This window comes from Rattus norvegicus, chromosome 7 (genome assembly GCF_021556685.1).
Source record: "Rattus norvegicus strain SHRSP/BbbUtx chromosome 7, alternate assembly SHRSP_T2T, whole genome shotgun sequence".
In the NCBI taxonomy this organism is placed as follows: domain Eukaryota; kingdom Metazoa; phylum Chordata; class Mammalia; order Rodentia; family Muridae; genus Rattus; species Rattus norvegicus.
This window is the reverse complement of record NC_141540.1, coordinates 8,934,395-8,957,920: the sequence shown is the minus strand read 5'-3', so window position 1 is coordinate 8,957,920 and position 23,526 is coordinate 8,934,395. Positions and strand designations below refer to the sequence as shown.

The window sequence follows — 23,526 nt, the reverse complement described above, 5'->3', positions numbered from 1 at the left end:
ACATCCTAAAACAAAATGATATACCTTCTCAGCACCTCATGGCATCTTCTCCAAAATAGACAAAAAATTGGTCATAAAACAGGTCTCAACAGATACAGGGAGAAAGAAATAATCCCATGCATCAGCAAGGATTAAGGCAGGTCTTCAATAACAACAATCATGGCAGAATGCCCATGTATTCATGAAAATTGAACAACGCTCTATTCAATGACAACTTGACCATGCAAGAAAAAAAATGAAATTAAAGACTTCTTAAAATTTAATGAAAATGAAGATACAACGTACCTAAACTTATGGAACACAGGGAAAGCCATGCTCAGAGGAAAACTCTTAGCTCTGAGTGCCTGCAAAGTGAAACAGGAGAGGGCATACATACACCAGCAGCTTGACACCTAAAAGCTCTAGAAGAAAAAGAAACAAATACATGCAAGAGAAGGAGAAGGCAGGAAATAATCAAACTCAGTGCTTAACTCAACCAAGTATAAACAAAAAGAACTATACAAAGAATCAACGAAGCTAATTTTTTACAAAATTAGCAAGATAGACTAGACTAACTAGACTAACTAGAGGTCACAGATAGTGTATCAAAATTAACAAAACCAGAAATGAAAAGGGAGATGTAACAACAGAATCTGAAGAAATTTAGAAGATCATCAGATACTACTAGAGAAGCCTATATTAAACAAGACTGGAAAATCTGGAGGAAACGGATGATTTTCTAGACAAATACCAGGTACCAAAGTTATATCAGGAACAGATAAACCATCTGAACAACTCTATAATTCTTATAGAAATAGAAGCAGTTATAAAAAGTTTCCCAATAAAATAGAGCCCAGGAACAGACTGTTTTAGTGCAGAATTCTATCCGACCTTCATAGAAGACCTCATACCCATACTGTCCAAACTATTCCATAAAATACAGACAGAGAATTACCAGATTCCTTCTATGAAGCCATGATCACTCTCAGTCCTAAACCACACAGAGACTCAACACAGAAAGAGAACTTGCGACCAATTTCCCTTATAAGTATTGACAAAAAGTACTCAATAAAATTCTTGCAAACCATATCCTAGAACATATCAAAAGAATCAAACATCAGGATCAAGTAGGTTTCAGCCCACTTATGCAGGGAAGGTTCAATATATGGGAATCCATCAACATAATCCACTATATAAACTATCTCAAAGAATAAAGCCAAATGATCATTTCATCAGACGGTGAGAAAGTATTTGACAAAATTCAACACCCCGTTATTATAAAAGTCCTGGAATGATCAAGAATTCAAGGCCCATACCTAAACATAGTAAAAGCAATATAAAGCAAACCAATAGATAACATCAAACTAAATGAAGAGAAACTTGAAGCAATCTCACTAAAATCAGGGACTAGACAAGGCGGCCCACTCTCTCCCTACTTATTCAATATAGTACTCAATGTCCTAGCCAGAGCTATCAAAAAAGAAAAGGGGGCAAAGGGATAGAAATTGGAAAGGAAGAAGTCAAAATATCACTATTTGAAGATGATATTTTAGTATATTTAAGTGTCTGCAAATTTTCTACAGGAAAACTACTAAACCTGATAAACACCTTCAGCAAAGTGCCTGGGTATAAAATTAACTCAATAAATCAGTAGCCTTCTTCTACTCAAAGGATAAACAAGCTGAGAAAGTAATTAAGGAAATTACACCCTTAAGAGTTGTCCCAAATAATATAAAATACCTCGGTGTGACTATAACCAAGGAAGTGAAAGATCTTTATGAAAAGATCTTCAAGACTCTGATGAAAGAAATTGAAGATCTCAGAAGATGGAAAGATCTCCCATGCTCATGAATTGGCAGGAATAATATAGTAAAATTGGCCATTTTGCCAAAATTAGTCTACAGATTCTAGGCATCAATAAAATTCCAACTCAATTCTTCATAGAGATAGAAAAAGCAATTTGCAAATTTATTTAGAATAAGAAAAATCCCTACAAAGTGAAAACTATACTCAACAATAAAATAACTTCTGGAGGAATCACTATCCCTGACCTCATATAGGATTACAGAGCAATAGTAACAAAAACTGTATGGTACTGGTACAGAGACAGACAGATAGATCAGTGGAAGAGAATTGAAGATGCAGAAATGAACCCACAGACCTCTGGTCGCTTGATTTTTGACAAAGGAGATAAAATCATCCAATGGAAAGAAGATAGCATTTTCAATTAATAGTGCTGGTTCAACTGGTGGTCACCATATAGTAGAATGCAAATTGATCCTTTCTCATTGCCCTGTTCAAAGCTTAAGTCCAAAAGGAACAAGGACATCCACATCAAACCAGATAAACTAAAACTAATAGAAGAAAATTTGGGGAAGGGTCTTGAAAGAATGGGCACTGGTAAAATTTCCTGAACAAAACAATGGTCTATACTCTAAAATCAAGAATCAACGAATGAGACCTCCTAAAACAGCAAAGCTTCTGTAAGGCAAAGGACACTGTCATTAGGACAAATCGGCAACCAACAAATTGGAAAAAGGTATTTTCCAGTCCTATATATGACATAGGACTAATATCCAAAATACACAAAGAATTCAAGAAGATAGAATTCAGAGAGCCAAATAACCCTTTTTAAAATGGTATACAGAGCTAAACAAAGAATTCTCAGCTGAGGATTATCAAATGGCTGTGAAGCACCTAAGGAAATGTTCAATATCCTTAGTCATCAGGGAACTGCAAGTCAAAACAACTTCACACTAGTCAGAATGGCTAAGATAAAAAAAAAAAAAAAAAAAAAAAAACTCAGGTGACAGTAGATGCTAGTGTGGATGTGGAGAAAGAGGAACACTCCTCCACTTTTTGTGAGATTGCAAACTGATACAACCACTCTGGAAATCTGTCTGGAATTTCCTCAGTAAATTGAACATTCCACTCCCTGAGGATCCAGCTATACCTCTCCTGGGTATATAACCACAAAATGCTCCAACATACAAGAAAGACACATGCTCCACTGTGTTCATAGCAGCTTAATTTATAATACCAGAAGTTGGAAAGAACTCAGATGCCTTTCAACAGAAGAATGGATACAGAAAATGTGGTACATCTACATAATGAAGAACTGCTCAGCTATCAAAAACAGTGACTTCATGAAATTCATAGGCAAATGGTTTGAACTAGAAAATATCATCCTGAGTGAGGTAACTCAATGACAGAAAAATACACTTGGCATGTCCTCACTGATAAGTGGTTGTTAGCTGAAAAGCTTGAGTTACCCAAGACGCAATCCCCAGACCACATCAAGCTCAAAAAGAACAATGACCAAAATGTAGTTGCTTCATTCCTTCTTAAAAGGGAGAACAAAAATATCCATAGGAGAGGATATGGAGGCAAAATTTAGAGCCAAGACTAAAGGAATGGTCATTCAGGGCCTGCCTCACATGTGGCACACACACACACACACACACACACACACACACACACACACACACACACACATATATCCACCAAACCTAGATAAGACTAATAAATCTAAGAAGTACATGATGACAAGAACCGCATATAGATCTCTCCTGAGAGACACAACCAGAGCATGTCAAATATAGAGATAAATGGTAGCAGCAAACCACCTGAAAATGGGACCCAAGTTTGAGTCACTAGAGAAAGGATTGAAAGAGCTGAAAAGGCTTGCAATGCCATAAGAACAACAATGCCAACTAGCCAGAGCTTCCTGTGACTAAACCACTACTGATGGACTGAGTCATAGTTCCAACTGCATATTTAGCAGAGAATGGCCTTGCTTGGCTCCTGTGGAAGGAGAAGCCCTTGGTCCTGCCATGGTTGGAGCTTCAGCGGAACGTCAGGGGGTGGTGGTAATAGGTGTTGATAGTGAGAACACCCTTATGTGGGAGGGGAAGGCAGAGGGGATAGGGGCTTATGAACAGGAAACTGGGAAATGGATTATCATTTGAAATGTAAATAAATAAATATTCAATAAAAAAGAAAAAATGATGTAGATATGTAGATTGCTGGTAAAATTAAGTTAATAGGTTTTTGTTAATGTCTTTGACGTAGAAAACGTTGAAGAACAAATTAAAAATTCAGAGAGGCACACTTTTGATAATTGAACAAGGGATTTTTTGAGGACAGGGAATAAGGACAATGGCAGTCAACCATTACTAGCAGATGGGCTCATGATGAAAGAGATGATTAATTTCTTGTATTGATTTTTACCCTTGACTTCCTGATATTTTTAAATGTTAATAAGCATGTGCATACTCTGGAGATTTAAAGTGGAAATGACTGGTTTTTTAATATGTATAAAAGTTTCAATTTATGATCTTTTAGGAATTTTTTTAAGATTACATTTTAAGATAAGTAATAAGATGAATTACCCATTCTTTGTAACAACAAATTACTTCCTGCCAGTAAAAAACTGGCTGAGAAAAATAATGTTCTTGCTTACAGTATGTGAATCTGTACATATATATGTATGTATGTATATGTGTATACATACATATACACTCATTGTAATCATTCACTTTAAAGAAAAATATAATGTAGCCACCCTGTATTTTTAATATTGCTTGAAAGATTGTGCTGATATATATAAGTTGTGGGAGAAAAATAAAGTTGTTGGAGCTTGAGGAAAAAAAATAAAATGTAAGGAAGACAGACGATCTAGGAATCCTCCTTAGCTGAGAAGGTGAGAAGGGAGGCTTCTGTGCCCAGGACATGTTAGTCATTGTGCCTGCGACCTCTCTTGCTTCGTTTTTATCATTTTGATGTTACCTTTAGGTTAAAATATAATTGAATTTCTCTTTTCCCTTTGGTCCCTCCCAAACTTTCCATATACCACTCACAATTACCATTCAAGTGTAGAAAAATGAAAATTGACCCATATTTGTCACTATGCATAAAGCTCAAGTCCAAGTGGGTCAAGATCCTCATCATAAAACCAGATACACTGCATCTAATAGAAGAATAAAAAGTGGTTAAGAGCCTTGAACTCATTGGCACAGGCAGAAATTTCCAAACACAACTCCAATGACTCATGCTCTAAGATCAAGAATTAATAAATAGGACCTTACAAAACAGAAAGATTCTGAAGTAAAAGGACAGTCAATAAGACAAATCAGCATCCTACAGATTTGGAAAAAAGTCTTCACTAACCCCATATCTGATAGAGGGCTAATATCCAAAATATGTAAAGAACTCAAGAACTTACCACCAAAAGACCAAAAAACCCCATTCAAAAAATAGGGTATAGCATTAAACTGAAAATTCACGATAGAGGAATCTTGAATGGCTGAGAAGAACCTAGTGAAATGTTCAAAGTCCTTAGTGATCAGAGAAAAGCAAATCAAAACGACCCTGAGATTCCACCTTTCAACAGTCAGTATGGCTAAGATCAAAACCTCAGGTGACAACATATGTTGATGAGGATGTGGAGAAAGAGGAACACTTATCCATTGCTGGTGAGATTGAAAACTGGTACAACCACTCTGGAAATCAATTTGAAGGTTCTTCAGAAAATAGGAAATAGACCTGCACAACGATACAGAAGTCCCACATTTGGGAATACACCCCAAAGCTGCCTCAACTTTCCACAGAGGCTCATGCTCCACTATGTTTATAGTGGCTTTATTTGTGATAGCCGGAAGCTGAAAACAACCCAGATATCCCAGGACAGAAGAATGGGTACAGAAAATTCGGTTCATTTACACAATGGGACACTACTCATCTATTAAGAATGAGAACATCTTGAGTTTTGCAGGAAAATGAATTGAACTAGAAAACGTCATCCTGAGTGAGGTAACGCAGAACCGAAAGGACATGCACTGTATGTTTTGACTAATAAGTGCATATTAGCCCCCCAAAAAAGTACAGAATGCCCAAGATACAGTCCACAGAACCCAAAAAGCTCAACAAACATAAAGGCCCAAGTGAGGATGCCTTGGTTCCTCTTGGGAGGGAGAGGAAAGCAACCTCAAGAAGGGAGGGACAGGAGTACAGGGGAGAGAAAGGGAATGGAGATGGGAGAGAGGGGAACATGATCTGGTATTGGGTAGAGGAAAAGAACTGAAACTCTGAGGGCCAGAAGAAAGAATGGAAACAGGCAATCTTTGGAGGAAGGAGGTTGGGACGACCCTCTAGAATATACCAGAGATCTGGGAAAGGGGAGACTCTCAGGATTCAAAGGTGGGTATCCTAGATGAAAGGCCCTACAGTAGGGAGAGGGGAATTTTTGAATTCACCTCCAGCAGAAAAACAGGGCATTAATTGAGGGATAGTGTTGTTATCCCGCAGCCGAAGCTCTGACTCATAATTCTTCCTCTCTGAAGGAAATGCAGGCATGGAAGTGGAGAAGAGTCTGAGGAAAAGAAGTTCCAGCGGCAGGCCCAAAATGTGTTCCAGCTCAAGAGGAGGCCTCAGGACCTGACAACATTACTGACGTTATGGGTATTCACTAAAAGGGACCTACCATGACTGCTCTCCAAAAAACCCAACAAGCATCTGAAAGAGTCAGATGCACATATGTGCACCCAACCAAGGAACCACTCTGGCTGAATTAGAGAAGAGCTGGAGGAAGCTAAGGAGGAAGACAAACTTGTAGGAGGACAAGGAGTCTCAATTAACTAATACCCCTGAGAGCTCTTAGACGCTGGATCACCAAGCAGGCAGCATACACCAGCTGAGATGAGGTCTCCAACACATACAGTAGCAGACTCCCAGGTCTATTTTCAGTCAGAGAAGATGCACCTAATTCTCAAGAGACTGCAGGCCCTAGGAAGTTTAGAGGTTTAGTGTGGTGGGTGGGGTGGGGAAAACTTTGTGTATTTGTGGAGACTTGGGTGGACCATGGGGGAGGGGCGTGGAGGAGGTATGGGATATGGAACCCTTGGGGGATGGACTGGGAGGGTAATAAAATCTGGAGTGTAAAATAAGTAAGTAAGTAAGTAAGTAAATAAATAAATAAATAAATAAATAAATAAATAAATAAATAAATAGAGTGTATCTCATTTTCTCACTATTTTTTATTGCATGGATCCATTTGTACTATATGCCTATATTCCTAAATAAAACCTGCTCAGTACATACAATGTTACTTGTATGTTTGTTTTTAGAGATGACCATTTGTCATTAGAAAACAAACTGGTGTACTCTTCCCCAGTGATACACCTTTCCTGTACACAGCTGCCCTCAATTGCTTTTAGATGTGTGTGTGTGTGTGTGTGTGTGTGTGTGTGTGTGTGTGTGTGTGTGTGTGTGTGTATGGTTGAATCCTCCTGGCATTTTGGCATTTTTTCCCAGTCCATGATGGCATGCCCTTTGGTGTCTGTAGTCATATGGGCTAATTGCCTAGGAATGACTCTCCTTCTCTCCCTCCCTCTCCCCTCCCCTCCTCTTTCTCCCACCTTCTAATGTTTCTTATTCTCATTGGCTATAGAATTTTTATTTACAGTTGATGCTTCCAAACAATACATAAGATATTCTTTCCACAGGTATCCTCTTTGTTGAGTTTCGTCTGGGTGATTATTTTGGTGAGAGTACATTGGCTTTGCTTCTGATCTCAAAGGAAACTACCTGATTCTTTTGCTCCTACAGCCTTTTAATCCACTCTTTTACAATAGACACTGATCTGAGCCCTAGATAGGGAAGAGTCTTGTACATGTCTCCTTGGGACTGGGATTCTTCCTGTTCTTATGTATAGTAATTGTATATTTACCACCGTGTCCCCAGCTTTCATAAAAGAGATAATCTGTAATATGTAATCTTTGTATGTCCTATACAAAATGCAGTGCCCTCACTTTTAAAGTTTCCTGTCTCTAACAGCTGTATTGAAACAGAATTGATATACTAAAAATTCTATGTAGTTAACACATGAGACCATATTATCTGCTGCATGTACAAATCCACGCAAGCATTAGTATAGTCAATGTTAGAAACAGAAAGAGCAACAGCAACTGATTTAGTATGAATGTCACAAAACAGAAACATAGAGCATAATAAACATTATATTGTTAATATGACAATCTTATTAGAATTGCAAAATTGGTAACAGAGATCTTCAATAAATTGGAACTAAATGATTTATTACACAAAATATGAAGCATTCTTTAAAATAAATAATTTTCCTATAAAAATACATACACGAAATATTTAGTTAATTGATAGACAAAATTCATTACTTTTTTGCAGATTTGGTTTGGCATTTAGAACTTATTGTTTTATATATATGAAGAACTAATTATAACAGGACATTTTAAAATCTGAACAGATGCATTGATAGAGATGATATACTTTCTGAACTAATTGTGTAAAATTACCTGTATAAGAAAGCAAAAACAAACACTTGAATGTCAGCATTATGTATGCAGTATATATAATAACCTTCAGTAAAAGAAAAAATACAATCACTATTTACAGCTAAATAATTCTCTAAATACCTTTGTGAACAATCTTATTATTTAGGTAATATAGTGTGGTGTATGAAAATCATGTATATAATTAATGAAAAATATTCAAAAGTATTTCGGCTGAAGAATTCCAAAGAAATGTATAAACTGTTTTCTAAATGTTTAAAAATTTCATGTGCTTAAGACATCCACAAATCTGATATCCTACATAACTTATAACACTTAAAAGTAAAATTTCCTAAGCATAGAATTTAATCTATAGTTTGATGATATTATTAGTAGAATTACAAATCTACTAATCAACATTACAAATATTTTATTAGAGAAAAAGATCAAATAAACCTTACATTGTAAGCTCACATATTTTCATACTAGAAATAACTGGGTTTATTGACTCTTATCTATTTATGGTTTCAGCTAAAAATAATGTCTGTCTCATTTTAATTCTATCATGATTAAATGTTGATTATTAATTTCCTTTTTCATTTTTATTATTTTATTTATTTAAATTTCAAATGTTATCTCCCTTCCCGGTTTTCCTTCCACAAACTGTCTATCCCCTTCGCTTCCCCTGCCTCTATGAGGGTACTCTTGCAACTGCCCACCCACTCCTGCCTCAGTGCCCTAGCATTACCTAACCCTGGAAATCTCCACATGACCAAGGGGCTCCCATCCCAGTGATGTCAGATAAGGCAATTCTCTACTACATATTCAGTTGAAGCCATGTTTCCCCCACATGTGTACTCTTTGGTTAGTGGTTTAGGCAGAGAAAGCTTTGGGAGCTCTGGTTGATTAATAATATTGTAATGGGGTTGCAAACCCCCTTCAACTCCTTCAGTCTTTGCCCTGACTTCTCCATTACTGTCTTCACAGACCAATGTTTGACCGCATGCATTCGGATCTGTATAAGTCAGGCCTTGCAAGAGTCTCTCAAGGAACAGGTTTACCAAGCCCAAGTCAGCAAGCACTTCTTGGCATCAGATAAATTGTATCTAAGTAAACTTGAACTTAACCAAAATTAGGGAAATTCAAAATAAACAACTTTAATGTTTGGGGGATTTTTGTTTATTTTTTGTTTCATTTTTGATCTCTCTTTTATTTTTTTCTGATTCATAAAGAAATTCCCTTTTATTGCTTATTTTATTACTTTATATTCCAGATGTTGCCATCCCTTCCAGTCTCCCTTTCCAAGAATTCTTTGTCACAAACCCCCTCCATTTTGCCTCTCAGAGGGTGCCTCTGCACACCTGGGGCAACAAGGATTGGTTTATCCTCTCCAACTAAGGCCAGACAACGGAGTCCCCTGCTATATAATATGTCTGGGGCCTCAGAACAGCCTGTGATGCTCTTTGGTTGGTGACTTACCCTCCGGGAGCTCCCAGGAGTCTGGTTTTTATGCTCTTCTTATAGGGTTGCCATCTCCTTCAGTTACTTCAATCCTTCCCCTAGCTCTTCCATAGGGGTCTTCAACTTCAGTTGGATAAACTTATCTGCACCTGTCATAGTTGGTGATACAGCCGTTCAGAGGACATCCATGCTAGACTCATATTTGTAGGCACAATATAGCATCAGTAATATTGTCACAATTTGGTCCCCACCCATGGGATAAATCCCAAATTGGGCCAGTCACTGGACAGCCTTTCCTTCAGTCTCTGCTCCATTTTTGTCCCTATATTTCCTTTAGACAGGAGAAATTATGGGTTAAAATTTTGAAGGTGGTTTGGTGACCCCATTCATTCACTATGGGGTCCTATCTATCTATTACTGTTGATCTCTTCAGGTTTCCTCTCCCTGCTATTGAGTATTATGTCTAAGGTCATTCCCATTGTCTCATGGGAGCCTCTCACATCTCAGATTTCTGGGACTTTCTAGAAGTTCCCACATGCCCCCATGCCCTCTTGTAGCTGCAAAGTTCCATGGCCCTCTGTGCTTTTCTGATGTTTTCTCCCATGCCTGATCATGCACCTCTTCCCTTTTCCCTCCCACTCTCAGTCTCTTGTCATTATTTTGTTCCTGCTTCTCAGTGGGATTGAAGTATCCTCACATGAGCCTTCCTTATGTTGAACTTCTTAGGGTCTGTAAGTTGTATCCTGGATATTCTGTACTTTTTGGTTAATATCCACTAATCACTGAGTACATACTATGCATGTACTTTTGAGTCTGGGTTATCTTACTCAGTATATTTCCTAGTTCCATCCATGTGCCTGAAAACTTTATGGTATCATTGTTTTTGATAGCTGAATAATATAACCATGTGTTAGCAAACCACATTTTCTGTATACATACTTTGATTGAGGGTCATCTGGTTTGCATCCATTGTCTGGCTATTATGAATCAGACTGCTTTGAATATAGTGGAGCATATGTCATTATATGGTATGGTGGAGCATCTTTTGAGTATATGTCCAGGAGTCGTATAGCTAGGTTCTCAGCTAATAATATTTTCAAATTTCTGAGTAACCACGAGATTGATCACCAGAGTGGTTATACCAGTTTGCAATCACACCAGCAATGGAGAAGTATTCCCCTTTTCTCCTCATCCTCATCAGCATATGCTGTCACTTGAGTTTGATTTTAGCCATTGTAATGAGTTCAAGGCAGAATTACCTGGTCTTTTTGATTTGCATTTCCTTGATGACTAAGAAGGATGTTGAACATATTGAAAAATACTTTTCAGTTATCAACATACTTCTGTTGAGATTTCTCTGTTTAGCTCTGTGCCCCATGTTTAATTGGCTTAAGTTCTTGCGTTCTTTACACATTTTGAATATTAGCTGTCTATCCAATGTAGGGTTGGTGAAGATCTTTTACCTAACTGTAGGTTGCCATTTTGTTGTATCGACTGTGTCCTTTTTATAGAAGCTTTTCAGTTTCATGAGACCGCATTTTCAATTGTTGATCATCAATCCTGAGCCATTGGTGTCCTTTTCAGGAATTTTCCCCATACCAATGCATTCAAGGCTCTTTCTCATTTTTTTTTCTCATATTAGATGCAGGGTATCTGGTTATAGGCTGAGGTTCTTAATCCACTTGGACTTTAGCTTTGTGCAAGTTGATAAATATGGATCTACTTTCACTCTTCTACATGCAAACTGCCAGTTAGGAAAACACCATTTCTTGAAGATGCTATCTCTTTTCAACTCTATGGTTTGGCTTTTCTCACAAATGAAAAGGTCACTGAAACAAACTAAACAGATATACATTGAAACTAACAGAAGATATGAAACAAATGTATTTAGTAATATCTGCAGAACTTTTCACCCCCCCCCCCAAATAACTTCTTAACACTACATGGAACTCTCTCTGAAATTGACTATATAATTGGACCAAAACAAGCCTCAGCAGACACAAGAAGATTGAAATAATCCCGTGCTTACACTCATATCACTATGAAGTAAGGCTGGAATCCAATAACACAAAATCAACAGAAAGTCCACATACTCATAGAAACTCAACAAATCTCTATTCAAGTATAACTTGGTAAGAGAAAACTGAAGAAAGAAATTAAAGACATTCTAGAATTCAATGAAAATGATGGCAAAGCATTTCCAAACTTATGAGACACTGTGAAAGCAGTTTTAAGAGGAATATTCACAGTCTTAATTGCCTTCATAATGAAATTACAGAGATCCTATACTAGCAACTTAACCACTTACCTGGAAGCTCTAGAACAAAAGGCAACAACCATAGCCAAGAGGAATAGACAGCAGAAAATTGTCAAACTTGTGGTTAAAATCAACCAAATAAAAACATACAATACAAACAATCTACTGTGACTTTTTGAAACTGAAATATTTAGTTATATTACAAATTTTTCTTTTCCTTTTTAGGGAATTTATTATTGCATTGATGAACACAGAAAATATCCCTCATGTTTTAAATTTTTAAATTAAAATGTAATTACACTGTTTCTAACTTTCTGTTCAATTACTCAGAAATAGTAAAGTGATGGATCTTTAGAGGAGAATCAATTATGGCCACTTTACTAGACTTTCATGATTACTAAGCGCATGCAAATGTTATCCTTATACCTACAGATAAAGATAGCTTTCACCCATCACCAAGGAAACTTTTATTTTCAGCGGATTGAGACTATCACAGAAAACCACAAGTGGTCACAATTGAGTACAACTCACCTCTCAGTGTTTGGCCCCTGGTGGGTGGAAACATAAAAAAGACAAACCTTACAGGTAAGGCTCAAGGAATTTTCCAGAAAAGGAACAAAAACACTGCAAGATCCAGAGACCAGGAAGCTTGTTTTGTGTAGAAATTATAGGGAAGCTATGTCAAAAATAGACTTTTAGGAAAGATTTAATTCATTACATCATTCCTTGATCTTGTCTTCATTTGGTACTTTTTATTGGATTTATTTAAATTTACATTTCAAATGTTATCCCCTTTCCTGATTTCTTGTCCATAAGCCTACTATCCCTCCTTCCCCTTCTTCTATGAGGTTATTCCCCTACCCAACCACCTACCCCTTCTCACCTCCCTGCTCTGACATTCTACTACACTGGGCCTTGAACCTTGGCAGGCCCAAGACAGTCTCCTACCATTGGTGCTCAACAAGGCCATCCTCTTCTACATATGCAGCTGGAGCCATGGGTCAGTTGCTGTGTACTCTTTGGAGTGTGGTTTAGTACATGGGAGCTCTAGTTGGTATTGTTATTCTTATGGAGTTGCAAACCCATTCAGCTCCTTCAGTCCTTTGTCTATCTACTCCACTGGGGATCCTGTTTCAGTTCAATGGTTGGCTGTAAGCAACCCCCTCTGTATTTGTCATACTCTGGCAGATACAGCGGTATCAGGCTCCTGTCAGCATGTACTTCTTGAAGAAAGATTTAATCATTACCTAATTCTTTGATCTTGTTTTTATTTGGTGCTTTTCTTTTTTCATAAAAAAAAATCTTCATAGAAAATTGCTTTAGCTTTCAGCAGCCCATTCCTGAGCTGTGAGGAAGTTTGCCTCTTCCTTCTGTGCAAGACATGTTTTCAGACGATTCCACCTCTTCTTCACTTTTCTCTTGGGCATCTTCTATAGACTGGATTCTTTTGGATAATAGCATGAGCTTTCTTATACATCTTCTCCATCGTGTCTGGAGTTATATTGTTCTTGATGTACTGAGAGAACTGTTTTTACACTCATCTTCATCTTCCTCTATTCGATAGCACATGTAGTCTGCCACATTCTTACTCATGATGTGCTTCCAATGCACCTCTGCATTGAAGTCTTTACTTTCAGAGTCATAACCAGGGAATTGTTTGCTACTATGAGAGATAGACAAGCCTCCATCCACAGTTTCCTTCAGGGACCTGAAAACTTCATTGCCAGTTGCAGTTCCAGGAAGACCTGCATCCAAATAGCAAGTGAAGGCACCAGACTGTCGTTCAATACTTTCCACATTTTATTCATCTCGATTCATCGCTACTTGGCCTTCATAGATCTTGTCCATGCCAAATCTATTCAGAAACCTACAGGCCAGCAGCAGGCCAGGGCAACAGGCTGCAGCATAATTTGTCAGGCCAACTTTCACACTGAATTTTGGAAGTTCATGTGCATATGCTCTGAACAGACAATCAAATCCCCTTCTAGATGGGCATATGCAATCTGGCAGATGATATGTCTTTTAGTTACATGAACTATCATACTATATTTGGGTCTGTTGTACTTATTTTTGTCCTGGATCATCAATAGTTTCTGTGCATAGTAGTGAGTTTTACCCTCTTGCCACCTGCTAAATCTCACTTGCTATCTTTTAAAGTAGGCCTTATTCTTGACAATTTCCATGAACCCCGTCCTGCAGAACAGAGACCTGCAACTGTGTCTCCATGCAGACTTGCAAATTCAGCCACTCTAGGAAGAAAAGGCAGTACTTTTCTTTGTGCTAATATATCCATCTTATTCCTCAGCAAAATAATTTAGCATTTCTGTAATTAAATGAGGGTATTCCAATACTTTCAAACCTAAGAAGAAGTTATTTATTTTAAAAAAAAGCTGAATTTGATAATAGAATAATAATTAAAAATTATCGATGCTCTGCTTGCTCAAAAATTCACTGATCACAAGCAATATTTCTAAAGGAAATATATTCTGTTTTAATAATATATTAAAACCTGTATATCTGATGCTTTTGGAAAAAGTAACTTCTAAATTTTCATGTTTAAAGACTTCTGATATGCCTAGCTTTGCACTAATTAGCCAACAGGAGGGCTACAATTTTCTCCAAAATTCTCCAGTATGATGTCTGATTCAAATACTAGAAATTCAAGAGCAATTACATGAATTAGACATCATAAATTTTATTTTATGATGTGTAATGTAAGTGAGGAATTATTAGTGTTTTATAAGATAAAAATATCAAATCGTAGATTCATAACTGGGTCATTTTGAGTATGTTTCATTGCTTATATAATTATTCTTAAATGTTTAAAATAATATGCCTTAATTCACTGATAATTTCATGAAAATATGCAATATATGTTCATCACATTCACTTACCACTGCCTCCTTTTACCTCACCTTAGTATCTCTAATCATCTCAATGCTGAGCTTTATGTTGTCTTTTTATTTTATATTTTCTTATATATGTTATGATATATTAATTTATTCCTAGGTGCTTTCTTTTTACAAAAAATAATACCATTTCACTTAACATTAAGAGAACATGTTCAATCCACTCTTCATGACTATAGCAAGAATTATAATTAAAGGAAATTATGCTCCTTGAAATAATACTTATTCTTCTGGAAAAGAAAATTAACATCAATTAATTTTTCATGTTAATTAAAAGCAGATTACTAAAATGTGAATTTTTAAAAATAAAGTGACATTTATTTTCAACCACACCTCTGAACATCTTAGATTTTGCCTTAGACAACATTTCCTATTATGTCACTGTTTAAAATATCAGAGATCTGAGATAATACATACATGTCCAACCAATTTAATCTTACATTTTCATTAAAATAGTGGTAGCTGAAATCTCCTGGAAATTAGCTAATACCATTTCCTAGTTATTTAAACAGCCAAATAGTATATGTATAGGAAATCTAAATGGAAAGTGCTCCAAATGAAAAGAAAGAAAAAAATTAAAAACATGCAAAACAATTTTCAAAACATCTTATTTATCAGTGAGTTAAAATAATTCAGTAGCTGGATGCTGTGATGTTGGAGGGAGCTGAGTTAGGAAGATGGCAAATTCAATTCATGTTATCTACACAGTGAGACTTTATCTTACCAGTAAAAGCTCTAACTATGAACCTGAGGCAGTGGATTATGTTGATGGGTTCCCATATATTGAACAATCCCTGTGCCTCGGGGATGGAGCCTACTTTATCATGGTGAATGATCATTATGATGTGTCCTTGGTTTTAGTTTGCAAAAATTTTATTGAATATTTTTGCATCAATGTTCATGAGTAAAATTGTTCGGAAGTTCTCTTTCTTTGTTGGGTCTTTGTGTGGTTTGGGCATTAGTGTAACTGTAGCTGCATAGAATGTATTAGGTAGTGTTTCTATTTTATGGAATACACTGAGAAGTATTGGTATTAGGCCTTCTTTGAATGTCTGATAGAAGTCTGCACTAAAACCATCTGGTCCTGGAAATTATTTGGTTGTGAGACTTTTAATGACTTCTTCTATTTCCTTAGGGACTATGGGACAGTTTAGATGTTTTAGCAGATCCTGATTTAATTTTGGTACTTGGTATCTGTCTAGAAAATGATTCATTTTATCTGGATTTCCAGTTTTGTTGAGTATTGGTTTTTGTAGTAGGATCTGATAATTTTTTTAATTTATTCGGTTTCTGTTGTTGTATTTCCATTTTCATTTCTGATTTTGTTAATTTGCATACTATCTCTGGGCCCTCTGATTAGGCTGTCTAAGTGTTTATTTATCTTGTTGATTTTTTCAAAGTACCAGGTCCTGGTTTCTTGATTCTTTCTGTAGTTAAGTTGGTTTGTTTCTACTTGGTTGATTTGAGCTCTGAGTTTCACTATTTCCTGCTGTTTACTCCTCTTTGTGTCCTTGCATCTATATGTTCTAGAGCTTTGAGGTATGTTGTCAGGCTGCTACTGTACACTCTCTCCACTTTCTTTGTGGATGCACTGAGTGCCATGCATTTTTCATTTATCACTATTTGTTATTGTATCCCATAAGTTTGGTTCCAGTTGCTGCCCTCATAGAGAACTGAAAGTCAGCTGCCAGGAGTGACTACATACCTGAGAGCAGAACACTCTGTTTCCATAACTGGCTGAAAGAAATGAGGAAAACAGGTGCAGGAATCAAAACAAAAGAAAATAAGACTACTTGGCATCATCGGAGACAGATTTTCTACCAAACCAAACATTGGATATTCAAATACACAGGGTAAACAAGATCTAGATTTAAAATCATTTTATCATGATGATGGAGGACTTTAAGAAGGTCATAAACGACTCCCTTAAGGAAATACAGAACAACACATGTAAGCAAGTAGAAGCCTTTAAAGAGGAAACACAAAAATCCCTTAAAGAACAACTGGAAAAAAACAACTAAACAGGAGAAGGAAATGAACAAAACAATCCAGGAGTAAAAATGGAAATAGAAATAATAAAGAAAGCCCAAAGGGAGACAACCCTGGAGATAGAAAACCTAGGGAAGAGATCAGGAGACATAAATGTGAGAATCAAAAACAGAATACAAGAGGTAGAAGAGAGAGTCTCAGGAGCAGAAGATACCTTAGAAAACGTAGACAAAACTGTCAAAGATAATGTAAAACAGAAAAAGCTCCTAGCCCAAAACATCCAGGAAATGCACAACACAATGAGAAGATCAAACCGAAGAATAATAGCTATAGAAGAGAGTGAAGATTCCCACTTTAAAAGGCTAGTAAATATCTTAAACAAAATCATAGAAGAAACTGCCCTAACCTAAAGAAAGAGATGTCCATAAACATACTAGAAGCCTACAGAACTCCAAATAGATTGGACCAGAAAAGAAATTTCTCCCATCATATAATAGTCAAAACACCAAATGCACAAAACAAATAAAGAATATTAAAAGCAGTAAGGGGAAAATGCCAAGTAATATATGAAGGCAGACCTAAATTAAACAAGATTTCTCACCAGAGACTATGAAATCCAGAAGATTCTGGACAGATATCACACAGACCCTAAGGGAACAAAAATGTCAATCCAGGCTATTATATCCATCAAGACTAACAATTATAATTGAGGGAGAAACCAAGATATTCCATGACAAAACCAAATTTACACAGTATCTTTCTCCAAATCCAGCCCTACAAAGGATAATAAATGGCAAAGCCCAACACAAGGAGGTAAACTACACCTTAGAAAAAACAAGAAAGTAATCTCCTTGCAAGAAAACCAAAAGAAGAGAAGCACAAAAACATAATCCCACTTCTAATTATGAAAATAAGAGGAAGCAGCAATCACTAGTCCTTAATATCTCTCAATATTAATGAAATCAATTCACAAATAAAAAGACACAGATTAACAGAATGGACATATAAAGAGGACCCTGCATTTTGCTGCCTACAGGAAACACACCTCAGAGACAAAGACAGACACTACTTCAGAGGAAAAGGCTGGAAAACCATTTTAGTATCAAATGGTCTGAAGAAACAAGCTGGTGTAGCCATTCTAATATTGATTAAAATCGACTTTCAAACAAAAGTCATCAAAAAAGAAAAGAAGGATACATATTCAGATTCATTAACGGAAAAATCCACCAAGATGAACTCTAAATCCTAAATATCTATGCTCTAAATACAAGGGCACATACATACATAAAAAAAAAAAAAACAAAAAAAAAACAAAAAAAAAAACTTACTAAAGCTCAAAGCACACACTGCACCTCACACAATAATAGTAGGAGACTTCAACACCCTACTATAATCAAAGGGAAGATCATGGAAACAGAAATTAAACAAAAACATAGAAAGAATAGCAATAGTTTTGAACCAAATGGACTTGACAGATATTTATAAACCACTCCATCTTAAAACAATAGGATATACCTTCTTACCACCTCATGGTACTTTCTCCAAAATTGACAATATAATTGGGCACAAAACAGGCCTCAACAGATAAAGAAAGATAGAAATAATCCCATGCATCCTATCAGATCACCATGTGCTAAGGTTTGTCTTCAAAAAGAACAATAAGAAAAGAACGTCTACATACACATGGAAGTGTAACAATGCTCTACTCAATGGTAACTTCGTAAAGGAAGAAATAAACAGACATTCAAGATGTCTTAGAATTTAATGAAAATGAAGGTACAACATACCCCAACCTATGGGACACAATGAAGCTGTGCTAAGAGGAAAACTCATAGGTCTGACAGCTGGCAGAAAGAAATAGATGACAGGGTACATCAGCAACTTGACAACACAACTAAAAGCTTTATAATAAAAAGTAGCAAATAAATCCAAGAGGAGTAGAAGGCAGGAAATAATCAAACTCAGTGCTGAAATCAACCACATAGAAACAAAAGGACTATACAAAGAATCAACAGAACCTAAAGCTGGTTCTTTGAAAAAATAAACAAAATAGTTAATCTCTTAGCCAGACTAAGCAGAGGGCACAGAGAATGTGTCAAAATTAACAAAATCAGAAATGAAAAGGGATACATAGCAACAAAATCTGAGGAAATTAAAAAAAAATCATAAGATTGTACTACAAAAGTCTATATTCAATAAAACAAGAAAATGTGGAGGAAATGTACAATTTTCTAGACACATACAAGGTACCAAAGTTAAATCAGGGACAGATAAACCATTTAGTCAACCCCATAACTCCTAAAGAAATAGAAGCAGTCATTAAAAGTCTCCCCCCCCCAAAAAAAAAAAGCTCAGAACCAGACAGGTTCTGACAGACATAATTCTATCAGACCTTCCTAGAAGTCCTCATACCAATACTTTTCAAACTATTTTACAAAATTGAAACAGACAGAGCTCTACCAAATTCCTTCTAATTACTCTTATTCCTAGACCACACAAAGACCCAACAAAAGAGAATTTCAGACCAATTTCCCTTATGAATATCGACCCAAAAATACTCATTAAAATTCTTGCAAACTGAATCCAAAAGCAAATCAAAACAATCATCCAGCTGAGCAAATAGGCTTCATTCCAGATATTCAGGGATGGTTCAATATATGGAAAACCATCAACATTATCCACTATACAAATAAACACAAAGATAAAAAAACATATGATCATTTCATTAGATGTTGAGAAAGCATTTGACAAATTTCAACCCCCCTTTCATTTCGTGGTTTGCCCTGGAGTTATCTGTATTTTGATGCTAATTCCACTGCCCCAAGGACAGCTGCCTAGGACTCAGATGACTACATCAGAAGCTTCCCCCATTTAATTTGTAAAACACAGGTGAGGGCATATACAGGAAAGAACAGGGCCTGTCATTGGACTAGAAGGTAGGATGGGTGGGAGAGAAGTTTGAAGGAAGGAGAGGAGACTGAGACAGAAAGAGAAGAGACAGGAGGGACAGAGAAGGTAGTCATGGTGAAGAGAAAATGGAAGCTGATATTAATATTTCACTCTTTATTACAGATTTACAGTTTGTTATTAATGTTCTTAAGAGATGGGTTTTTTATCTTTAGGTGCCAATTATATCTTATCAATTGGGTCAAAGGTTATCGTGTTGTGTGTTCTTTTATGTGACAGTTTGAGTGTAAGTAAGTGTGCAGTGGCTAGATATGCTGGGCCACTATGGAACTGAGACATGTGTTTTTGGCATGGAAACCTGCCTTGGGAACTAGATACGTAGAGAGATTGCTGCAAGGCTCAGAGAGAGGCCTTCAACATTGTGATATGGGATGGAGCAAAGTGGTGCGAAACTTTGTGTACTGGGAATTAAAAAATCTAGCAGATATCTTGGGGCACTGAGGTTCTGTACTGTTACATTTTTTTTTATAATTTTACAACAACACTTCATGAAAAAAGTCCTGGAAAGAACACAAATTCAAGGCCCATTCCTAAACACAGTAAAAGTCATATAAAGCAAACCAGTAGCTAACATTACACTAAATGGAGAAAAACCTGAAGCAATCCCACTAAATTCAGGGATTAAACAAGGCTGCCCACTTTCTCCCTACTTATTCAGTGTAATTCTTGAAGAACTAGACAGAACAATCGGACAACAAAAGGAGGTCAAAGGGGTACAAATTGGAAAGGAAGAAGTCAAAATATCACTATTTGCAGATGATAAGATAATATAGTTAAGTGACCTCAAAAGTTCCACTAGAGAACTACTAAACCTGATAAACAACTTCAGCAAAGTGGCTGGGTATAAAATTAACTCAAACAAATCAGTAGTGTTCCTCTACTCAAAGGAGAATCAGTCTGAGAAGTTAGATTCCGGAGTACCACATGGCCCTGTTAAAACTTGTGTACGGAGCTAAAGATATGAATCTCAAGTGGCTGAATAGCACTTTAAGAAATGTATAACATCCTTAGACAGCAGAGAAATGCAATTTAAAGAACCATGAGATTTCACCTCACAATAGTCAGAAAGGCTAAGACCAAACCTCAGGTGACAGAAGATGCTGGCAAGGATGTGAAGAAAGAGTAACACTCTCTCATTGGTGATCAGATTGTAAGCTGGCTTAACCATTCTGGTAATCAGTCTTGCAGTTCTTCAGAAAATTTGAAATAATTCTACCTGAGGACCCAGCTATATTAATCCTGGGCATATACCCAAAAGATGATCCAACATATAATGCAGACACATGCTCCACTATGTTCATAACCTTATTTATAATAGTCAGAATCTTGCAACAACCTAGATGTTCCCCAACAGTGGAATGGGTACAAAAATTGAAGTATATTTACACTACAGAGTACCTGTCAGCTATTAAAACAATAATTTCATGAAATTCACAGGCCAAAGCACAGAATTTGAAAAAATCATCCTGAATGTGGTAACCCAGTCATGTAAGTACAGACATTTTATGTACTCACTGATGATTGGATTTTACCCAAAAATAAGTTTGGACTACCCACAATACAACTCACAGATCACAAGAAGAAATAAGATCCCACCAAAGTGAGAGAGGTGGTGAAGAGTAGAGGGGGCTTGTAGAGGGGAAACTGGTAAGGGGCATAACATTTGAAATGCAAATAAATATAATAACCAATAAAAATGAGAAAAAAGAATAAGCAAAATCAAAAATACAAAAAAACAAACAAACAAAAAACAAAAAAAGCTGAGGCAGGAATACTGTCACAGCTATCAGTAAATTCTAGGTTATATAGTGATTACCAGGCCACCAAGGACAATTATACTCTAGCGTTTCATAATCATTCACATTTACAAGTATAGTGATGTGATACCCTACATTAAAACATCTTTGGTGACTAGGGAGTGGTCCAGTGGGTACTATATTACTACGTTAATGTCCTAACTATGCAGGCACAAGAACATTAATTTGCATCCCCCAAATCTATGTAAGAGCTGAATACCATGTATCTGTAACCAAGGGATGCTGATACATTAATCTCATGCACTGGTGTACCAGCCAAGCAAAAACAAAGAGCTTCAAGTTCAATAAGAAGTTGTATCAAAAAATATAGGACAACCCATCAAGCAAGGACATCTTTATGTTAGCATGTAGCAAGCATGTAATAATATGATATTCTATGACAATCATTATTTTGGAATTGATACCAAATTAATCCCGTCTGAGCAATAATTACTTTAAGGGTTTATGTTTGTGTTCCAGTGTATGACTTTACCTCTAAGACAACGGCATCCAAATATCCAATAGAAATATTTCTCCTATACTTTTTTGGAAAAGCTATACTATTCTGTATTATTGAGTCAACTGAAACTGCACAAAATGTGACTTTGGTATGAATATTTGAATATATTTCATAATTCATATTTTCATTCAGATTACACCAAAGCATATTGTAAGACCAGACCTCTTTACTGTGTACTCTTGCTAGCTTTAAGTTTGGGATAATTTCATTAGTGATCTATCGACACCTAAAGGCAAACTTTATTCAGTTATTAATTGTTATAGTGTCTATACGATATTTATTACTGCTTTAGCCCTTTTTTATTCACTTTCATTAGTCATTCTATTAGGAAAATTAGTATAATTATAAATATTTTTGATTTTGATAATATAGAGAAATTGTATATAGTCATGGAAGAATCTAGAAATTATGGAGAAATGTTACAAGGAGACCTCTGATATAAGATATATCTTAAAATGAATTATTGAAGAACTATAATACAGCAAGTGGTCAAATTGATGATTAGTGAATAAAATACAGGCACATAGAAGATGTTTAATAATATCTAATCATAAATAATTGCTAAGAGAGACTAGGGAAATAGTTCTTTAAGTAAGAGTTCTTGATGTACAATACTTGTAATAATTTTTAATTGGGTATTTTTTTATTTACATTTCAAATGTTATCCCCTTTCATGATATCCATAATCTCCCTATCCAATCACCCATCCCTCTTCTTCTATGACGGTGTTTGCCCTCCCCAACAACCCATCTCTTAATGTATCCCTGCCCTGATATTTTGCTTCACAGGGTCATCAAACCTTGGCAGAATCAATGGCTTCTCCTCCCATTGGTACCCAAAAAGTCCATCCTCCGCCACATATGCTGCTGTAGCCATAAGTCTGTCCATGTGTACTTTTGGATGGTGTTTTAGTTCCTGAGAGTTCTGTTTGGTAAGTATTGTTGTTCTTATGGGGTTGCAAATTCTTTCAACATCTATAATACTCTTTCTAACTCCTCCAATGGGGAGCCCATTCTCAAATCATTGATTGGCTGCAAACATCCTCCTCTGTATTTGTCATGCTCTGGCAGAGTCTCTCAGGAAACAGCGATATCAGGCTCCTGTCAGCATGCACTTCTTGGTATCAGCAATATTGTCTGCGTTTGGTGGCTATATGTTCATGGGCTGGATCCCCAGTTGGGGTAGGCACTAAATGGCCATTCCTTCAGTCTCTGCTCCAAACTTTGTCTCCATATCTCCTCCTATGAATATTTTTGTTACCTCTTCTAAGAAGGACCATAGCATTTGCACTTTGGTCATCCTTCTTCTTGAATATTCTTAACCATAAGTTTAAGTTCCCAGTAGC

General features: G+C 36.4%; 1 pseudogene; it reads right to left on the bottom strand.

Annotated features, from left to right (window-relative positions):
- Positions 1-13,319: 13,319 nt before the first annotated feature.
- On the bottom strand, positions 13,320-14,204 carry Rpl5-ps3 (ribosomal protein L5, pseudogene 3; annotated as a pseudogene).
- Positions 14,205-23,526: the final 9,322 nt, after the last annotated feature.